The 9116-nt window shown below is 41.2% G+C and overlaps 1 pseudogene; it reads left to right on the top strand.

The window, feature by feature from the left end:
* Positions 1 to 4313: 4313 nt before the first annotated feature.
* On the top strand, positions 4314 to 5713 carry LOC118546840 (RNA-binding protein 4B pseudogene; annotated as a pseudogene).
* Positions 5714 to 9116: the final 3403 nt, after the last annotated feature.

Raw genomic sequence — 9116 nt, 5'->3', positions numbered from 1 at the left:
GTGTCCCTGGAAATTATGTGTCATTGGCATTAATATCCACGGCTGCTGAGGATTTCATTAAAGTAAAATTTCATTCAGTAAAATTTATCAGTGCTGAGTTCTGATTCTCTCTGTTTTTCCTTATTAGCTTATATCGGAACAATCTCTATACCACAGGATCCAGGAAATAAAAGACACAGATGAGAGACGAAAGCTTTTTCCCCAACAGATTTCTCCTTATCGCAATAATGTGTAAACCCTTCTCTGAGGAGCTCTGTGGGTTCTTTTGGGGAGAATCAGTCACAGCCCCAGGCCCACCGTTTGGAGGCAGAAGATGGTCTTGAATACATTCAATGAGAGTGGTGGCCATAACCCAATGAAGGTGGCCATTTTCAGGGAGGAACACTGCAGAGACTGAGAAGACAATGACCAGTAGTGGGGACGTATGTTCACCTTATTTATTAAGTTGTACCATCATTTTATGGACTTTATGTAAGTTGCAAATTCACAAAAACAAGGAAATTATAATGCCAATGAAGAAGGAAGGAACAGAAAAGAACAGGTTTCAAAAAAGAACCACTGTTTTTCTTTACTATTACTTGTTTCGTTTCTAAGCAGAGGGATTTAGAGAGTCTTTATTTCGTTCCATCAGGCATATAGTTAAGATTACCCCGAGAATGAGAATCCTTCTCCCAGCCCTGTCTGCCTCTTCTGAGCACAGAATCTCTGTTCAGAATCCAAACTCTAGCCAAGGGACTTCCATTATGCCTGGGCTTCCTTAGCGGGCAAAGCGTACTTGTAGGGAACTTTTCCATGTCCCTTTCATTCTGTTATTAGGAGAAAAGGAAGCCAGTATGAAAAGCTTCTAGAACTTTCTCCATGATAGTTAACAACTTTAGAATGAAGGGCGCCTGGGTGGCTCAGAGGCTAAGCGTCTGCCTTCGGCTCGGGTCGTGATCCCAGGGTCCTGGGATCGAGCCCCGCGTCGGGCTCCTGGCTCAGCAGGGAGCCTGCTTCTCCCTCTCCCTCTGCCTCTCTCCCTGCTCATGCTTTCTCTCTCTCTCTCTGTATCTCTGTGTCTCAAATGAATGGAAAAAACTTAAAAAACAACAACAACAACAACAACTTTAAAATGACAGACACCTGTTTTGAATCCTGGCTTACTAACCTTGTGACTTTGGGCAGATCACTTTACCTCCCAGAGTCCGCTTCCTAACTGTGCAATAGGAATAAATACTTTTGCCTTCATAAGGTGGTTGTAGCAAAATGAGCTAATACAGCGGTTAGCAAAGGGCGTGGCATGTGGAATGCTCAAAATGGTATATGTTATTTTAACTCATGACAATTAGTTATCTGATCCTCTCAAACACATTCTTAAAAACTGTGGCTGCATCTCATCTATCTACCAATTCCCCAGTAACTGTCTATTGGCTTCCCATTTCTCGTCGGCTCAGCAACTGGATCCAGTGCCAGAAGTAATCCTGTTTCTTTTTAAATGGGCAGAATTCAATCAGCTGTAATTTAAATAGAACACGAAAATAATTCAGAATAGAATCAAGCAATAAATAGACTAGACAATTGCTATCAAGTATAAAGTTTCCTGACTTCAAGTTATATACTTCAAGTCATCTACCAAAAAAGTAAGGTGATGAAGGAGAAAGAAAGAACAGAATAACCAACCTCATTCGGAAGGCATGGATTCTCTATCACAGAATTCATGTTATATTTGTTTCTGCGCCAGAAGAATCCTCTTCGGTAACTACGGCACCAAGTCACAAAATCTCCTTAAAAATCTCAGCCCCTAACATGAGAAGTCAACTTTGCTTAGGACTATACAATTGTTTTCTCAGCGGGAAGGGTCCTTTTTAAATAAAGAAGGGTCTTTTAAACCAAGAATCAATATACGGAGGTTAAGTAAGTCAAACCCATAGTATAACGCTTTTGTGTGAGGTTTAAGAATATCCTGTGCCTACTTAGTATGTAGAATATGTGTAATATTTAAGATTTGTCATATTAAAGAATCTAACACGCTAACTTATGATTCTAACTTAAAATACATGAATGGATAAACGATTTTAGATTTGTTGGTTTTAAGTTAAAAAGTTATAGGAAAATTTGCTAAGGATGAATATTTAAGAAAGCAAGGATCTGTTACATTTAATACATTTGTTAGATTTACTAGAATTAACTAAGTACATGGGAAGGTTTAGTCAGATCTGAAGTATTTAAAATTTTCAAATGTATCTTTAGATACACTTTAAAATTGTTTAAGATGATTTAATTATTTTTTAAGATTTTTTTAAAGATTTTATTTATATTTATTTGAGAGAGCACGAGCGGGGGTGGGAGGGGTGGGAGGAGGGACAGAGGGAGAGGGACAAGCAGACTCCCCGCTGAGCACGGAGCCCAACTGAGAAGCAGAGGCTCAATCCCACCTTGAAAGCATGACCTGAGAGGAAGTCAGACACTTAACTGACAGCCACCCAGGCACCCCTAATTAACTATGTTCAATAATGGACTAAATAATAGTTTCCTTGAAACCAACTCTTAGAACTACGAACATTTTAATAGTTATTTATAAGTTGAATTTGAGATTATAAATTGAACCTCTGAAGGTAGTTCAAAAGGTACAAACTTCCAGTTAAAAGATAAATCAGGGCTGGGGATGGAATGGACAGCATGATTCCTATAGTTAACACTGCTGAAGAGTATATTTGAAAGCTGCTAAGACAGTAAATCCTAAAAGTTCTTATCATAAGAAAAAACCTTTTTTCCATCTTTTTTGTATCTGTATGAGATGACAGATGCTAACTAAACTTATCATGATAGTCATTTCACAATGTATGTAAGTCGGGTCCCATGCTCTATACCTTAAACTTATACAGTGCTGTATGTCAGTTATGTCTCAGCAAAATTGAAACAAAAAAAGTTGAACTTAAAAATGTAAGGAAAAATGAGGTTTTAAAATTTATAAAGCTTGATTCATTTAATACCTAACTAGTTTTTTTTTTTCTGTCCGGAAGAGCCACGAAAACCACACATTGACTGCTTCTCCCAAGTAAAATCTCTGCTAGATTTTCTCTAGTTCACTGATCTTTATTTATTTATTTATTTTAGATTTTATTTTTATTTTTCGACAGAGAGAGAGAGAGAGAGAACGCAAGCAGAGGGAGTGGGAGAAGCAGGCTTCCCGCAGAGCAGGGAGCCCGATGTGGGGCTCGATCCCAGGACCCTGGGATCATGACCTGAGCTGAAGGCAGATGCTTAACGACTGAGCCACCCAGGCGCCCTAGTTCACTGATCTTTAATAGTTTGGGAAAACACATATGGTCCTGTAATCATTTCCTACTGCTGCTGTAACAAATTATCACGGATTTAACGGCTTAAAAGAACAAAAATGTATTCCAGAACTATAGTTTAAAATCCAGTTGCCAGCAGGGCTGCATTCTTTGTGAAGGCTTCCAGGGACAAGTTTTTTCTCTGCCTTTCTCAGCTTCCTGAGCTAAAGGTGTCCTGAACTGAAACAGTCTCTCATGTGACACATGGTCGCTTCCTGAATCAACTGTAATATAGGGCAAGTTCTGCGAAGCTACCAAATCACTGCCCAGAGAGCGTTCTAGTTTGGTTTCCCAGTAGCTCTTGGTTGCACGAGATGGTCTGCATTATTATTCTGGTTTGAACCATCCTGGGTTTTGAGATGGCGAGTCAGAGAACCTGTTTTGCACTAGTTGGATATTTATGCTAGATTTCACCCTTTTTCACCAAAAAAGTCCTGTCACTTGGTTGGCTGATTCCCTTCCCTGCAGCCCACTTTGTGTTCCATATTTCAATAGGCCAGGGTTTTAATAAAATAAAAAAAGAAATTCTTTTAAAAATGTATCCAAAACTTGGAAATAAGACGGAAAGATTACTATGCTCTTTCAAAGTCTTACTAGGGCATCGTCTACCAAGTCTGCTGAAGAACCATCTGACTTTCTACAAGATGATGCAGCTCTGTTTGAGCTACTATTTACTATCAGTTAGGACCCAGACTCTATATAAAGTTAGTTGGAAACATGAAGACAATGTAAGTTTTTCTGATGTGTACTCCTTTGAATCAGCTTTATAGCCTGCTGTTTCTTTAATTACCAACTTAAGTAAATCTTTGACAAGTGCTCACTATATAGTTAAGTGGGAGTTTTATACTTTAAAAAATATACTTTGACATCAGACTTTTTGGTTTAGAAAACAAAAAACTCCACTCCCGTGAAGCATGTTTCAAGCAAGCTTAGGCTAGGGATAAGAAAATGACAGGGATATTAAGAGAACTACATATAGCCGCTATTTTAGCGTTTTGTCAGAAGCGTCTGCACCTCGAGGAAGAGCCCTTGCTTGATTTCCGTGCGGGCTGTGTCGAGATGGTGAAGCTGTTCATCGGAAACCTGCCCCGGGAGGCCACAGAGCAGGAGATCTGCTCACTGTTCGAGCAGTATGGGAAGGTGCTGGAATGTGACATCATTAAGAACTACGGCTTTGTGCACACAGAGGACAAGAAGGTGGCCAAGGCTATTGTGGACATTGCTGCTATAAACATCGAGGTGCATGTACCCCTTCGGATCCGTACATTTGTATCTTTGGGGTAAATACCCAGTAGTGTAATTGCTGGATCGTATGAAAGAGCCACGATGTCCATCGACAGATGACTGGATAAAGAAGAGGTGGTATATATATATATAATGGAATATTATGCAGCCATCAAAAGGAATGAGATCTTGCCATTTGCAACGACGTGGATGGAACTGGAGGGTGTTATGCTGGGCGAAATAAGTCAATCAGAGAAAGACATGTATCATATGACCTCACTGATATGAGGAATTCTTGATCTCAGGAAACAAACTGAGGGTTGCTGGAGTGGGGGGTGTGGTGGGAGGGATGGGGCGGCTGGGTGATAGACATTGGGGAGTGTATGTGCTATGGTGAGCACTGTGAATTGTGCAAGACTGTTGAATCACAGATCTGTACCTCTGAAACAAATAATGCAATATATGTTAAGAAAAAAAAAAAGAAGAAGAAGATAGCAGGAGGGGAAGAATGAAGGGGGGGAAATCGGAGGGGGAGATGAACCATGAGAGACGATGGACTCTGAGAAACAAACTGAGGGTTCTAGAGGGGAGGGGGGTGGGAGGATGGGTTAGCCTGGTGATGGGTATTGAGGAGGGCACGTTCTGCATGGAGCACTGGGTGTTATGCACAAACAATGAATCATGGAACACTACATCAAAAACTAATGATGTAATGTATGGGGATTAACATAACAATAAAAAATTAAAATAAAAAAATAAAAAAATAAAAAGAAGGCGGCCGAGGATGCCATACTCAGCCTGCACCACTACAAGCTGCACGGGGTGAACATCAACATGGAAGCCAGCAAGAATAAGAGCAAAGCCTCCACAAAGTTGCATGTGGGCAACATCGGTCCCACTTGTGCCAACAAAGAGCTTTGGGCCAAGTTGGAGGAGTACGGTCCAGTCATCGAATGTGACATCGTGAAAGATTATGCCTTCGTACACATGGGGCGGGCAGAGGATGCAGTGGAGGCCCTCAGGGGCCTTGACAACGGAGAGTTTCAAGGTGAACCACCCTCTTTGGGAGGAGGGCTGAACACAGGCTGTGTACAGAAAATAGTTGGATAAGGAAAGGGGGGGGTTGGGCTAGAGATACAGCTGTTGGTGTTGATGAGAAGCACTGTGGGTGATGGACTTAAAATGGAGAATGCATGGGCTTTAGAGGCTTTACCTTAGTTAGGTCAGTGTCTACCGCATGGCTTTAGTTTGGAACTCCTAAGACTTTTATGCCTGTGAGCACAGAAATCCTTTCCTTTGATTTCCCCAATTATCTTGTCTTTTTAATTTTTTTCCCTTTTCTTGGTAGAGCACATTTCATTGGTTCACTCTGAATTTATGACCTCAGCCCAGTATCAGCATTATACCTCATTATATAAAGAACCTGGCAAGAGCATCCTAAGCAATACTTCTGGGAGCAGAATCCCTGTTAACCACCCCCCCCCAACTCATAATTTCCCAGTAAAGATAAATAGTCATTAAATAACTAGTTTTTAGATAACTGGTGTCTTTAAAGGGCTATAGCTCTTATTGGTTTTCTATTATGCATTTACCAAGAGGTTCTGTTTGGAGGATGAGGCCACTCCAGAATAAAAGTCTGATTTTAGGAGTTTCTGAGGAGGAGATATTGGGGTTTGGGGGTCAATAATGGCAATGTTTTTTCACTGTTCTAGAGGGTGGACTCTTAACATCCTTGGTGAATAGAGCATTTAGATGGGTGTTAATCTTAGAGCCTCAGCTAGATTGTTAGTGTGTCTGGAGGGCAGCATGAGTAATGGTATGGATTGTCCTTTATATGGAAGGTTTTATCTTTTCTTGGTTTAAGATCTGAGCTCCTATGGCAAGAGTGGCAATAGGAAAGGGTGAGTGTGGTAACCATGGTGAGTTGCTGACTCTTCTCCCACTCCTCCACCCCTCCCTTTTGTGTCCCCAGTATCAAAAAAAAAAAAAAAAAGTCTTTTCCCTTTGGTTTTAACTACTTCCAAGTTATGGGATACTCCCACAACCCCTTGCACATTTTTAAAGTATATTCCAACCTTTTTAGCCCAGACAAGGTAGTTACTGCTTCCTTTCCTGAGTACTCCTCTTGTTAAGAGTCATTGCTGCTGTTTTGGGTGTTTATTTCCCTTAAATTGGATCTTTCTTAGAGCTGGAGTTCCGATCATCAGTCCAAGTAATGGGTGCACTGTGTCATGGGTATTGCTGTGCATTATTAAAGAAAAGTGTCACTAGTAAAAAAAAAAAAAAAAGAGCGAGAACTACATATAAATTGTATGTGGAAGCTACAGAGCACTGTTAAGTCAGTTTAACCATGTGATTAATGAGGACTCCCTTATCAATGCCCCTGTATTTGGCCATCTATAAATGAGTAATAGTTGGGTGCCTGGGTGGCTCAGTCGGTTAAGCATCTGCCTTTGGCTCATCTTAAAAAATAAAAATTAAAAAAAATTAAAAATAAATTTTAAAAAGTTGAGCTATAATCTAATATTGGACAAGATCATAAATTTCATTATATTCATAAATTTTCATTATATTCATTATTTCATTTTTCATATGGATGTGTTCATTGACCCAGAAGCTTATTAGTCTTGTCCAAGAGTTCTCAGAGGGGTGCCTAGCTAGCTCAGTCGGTGAAGCATGTGACACTCGATCTCGGGGTTGTGAGTTTGAGCCCCATGTTGGGTGTAGAGATTACTTAAAAAAATAAAATCTTAAAAAAAGAGCTTTCACAGAGCTTCATCAGCAGCACCCCTCCTCCATCTTCCCCTTCCAGAGGCCAGTAGGCGGAGCTGAAAGCTCCAACCTTCTAATCATTTGGTATTCCTTGTGACCAGCTCCACTCTGAGCCTATCTAGGGGCCCACCCTGAGTCACCTCATTTACATGAGCTCAAAAGAGCCTTCTTATGAATGACAAAACACACTACAATCATTCAGGAAATTCCAAGAGTTTGAGGAGCTTTGTCTCAGGACCAGGGTTCAAAGACCAAATTTTTTCCTTTTATACCACACACACCCCTCTTGGATTGCCTGCCTACAGCCCAGGGATTCCCCTTCTCTGGTACGTGTACCTTCCGCCAGGCCACAGTTGTTCAGACCAGAAAGAGAAACTGATTCACTGAAGGGAAATGAACAATGTCCCTGGGGAGTATGAAACTGTAACTGAAACCGACTAAAAGCAAAAAGCTGAACAAAAATCAAAATGGCCATATTAAGGCCATGGCAAGGCTCGATTTTAAACTAAGTAACCTTTTTCCTCTCTTCCGCACACCTCCCCTCCTCCCTTCTTGGTCTTTTGTCTCAGGAACCCTGAACCACCCTGAAAACATGACCAACAAGGCTGGGAGCAGGTACAAACTCATGTAGAAACTGGCTAGATCCTCTATTTCCCTTATCCCCCAACCCAGCCCCTTCCTCCCAGTGGGCTGCATGCAGTTTTTGAATGTCAGGCTGCTGCAGCCTCCTTTGCCCAGCAAAGCAATGAAGCTATTTGATGTGGGAAACAAAGCAGAAGAAAAATTACTAAATTCCCTTACTCCTTACAGACCATTGACAAGTCCTTGAAAAAGGCAGAGCGACATTCCTCTAAGGAACTCAGCTGCCTCGATGTTAATACTTTGCTAAGGATAAGAGGCAACCTTAGCCCGACCCCTAGAATCCTGTAAGTCTACTTTAACATATATAAAAATTCCTTTGGAAACCTCCTTTATCTCTACTCCCCAAGATACATGTTGGCCATCATCCCCCAAGCCTATGACCCACCGATATACATCTGAAGGGTCTCATGACTGAGTTTTTACTAAACAGTAATAAAGGACCTTTTCCTAATGATAGCTAGTTCCCTCAGGGCCCTGGAAACCTTGTTTCCAAAATACCTGCAAGACTTACGCTATCCCTAACCACCTCCCAACTCGAAAGTACATAACGGGCCACCCCTCACAACCCCGGTGCAGCAGCTCTTTCTGCCCACGGGTCCTGTCCATGTGCTTTAATAAAACCACCTTTTTGCACCAAAGATGTCTCAAGAATTCTTTCTTGGCCGTCAGCTTCGAACCCTAACATCTCTTCCTACATCATTATTGTTCCTCTTTATCCCAAACTCGGTCTTCGTGTTCTATTTTGACTCCAAAGTATGGAGGTTGGTTTTCAACAACATAACTAAGACCCTAATGATGATCTGATTTCTTACTTGTACAAAGATAAAACTCTGGGAACTATTTGGTTTGGACATTATCTGCCATGTGGACTTCCTAGGAAACAAGTGAAAAGGAGATGGGTAAGAGAAAGAGCTTTCTGGTTTCTCCTCAGTATCCCTGAGTCTGGGTCTCTGGTCCTAGCCCATTCCAAAAACCCAGTTGTACCCTTGACTTCCTTGAATTCCGTAAGCACCCACAACAGGACCTCACTCTCATAATAAATTCCCATCGCTTTGTTAGCTTAGGTAGTTTTCTATCACTTAGGTAGTTTTCTATCACTTGCAACAAACAGATTGTTAAAACAGATTTTTACCTTTAAAGGAAACCACTGGGTTCGTGTCA

The sequence above is a fragment of the Halichoerus grypus genome, chromosome 6, assembly GCF_964656455.1.
Source record: "Halichoerus grypus chromosome 6, mHalGry1.hap1.1, whole genome shotgun sequence".
Classification (NCBI taxonomy): Eukaryota; Metazoa; Chordata; class Mammalia; order Carnivora; family Phocidae; genus Halichoerus; species Halichoerus grypus.
The sequence above is the reverse complement of the archived record's forward strand: the minus strand, read 5'-3'. Positions and strand labels throughout refer to the sequence as shown.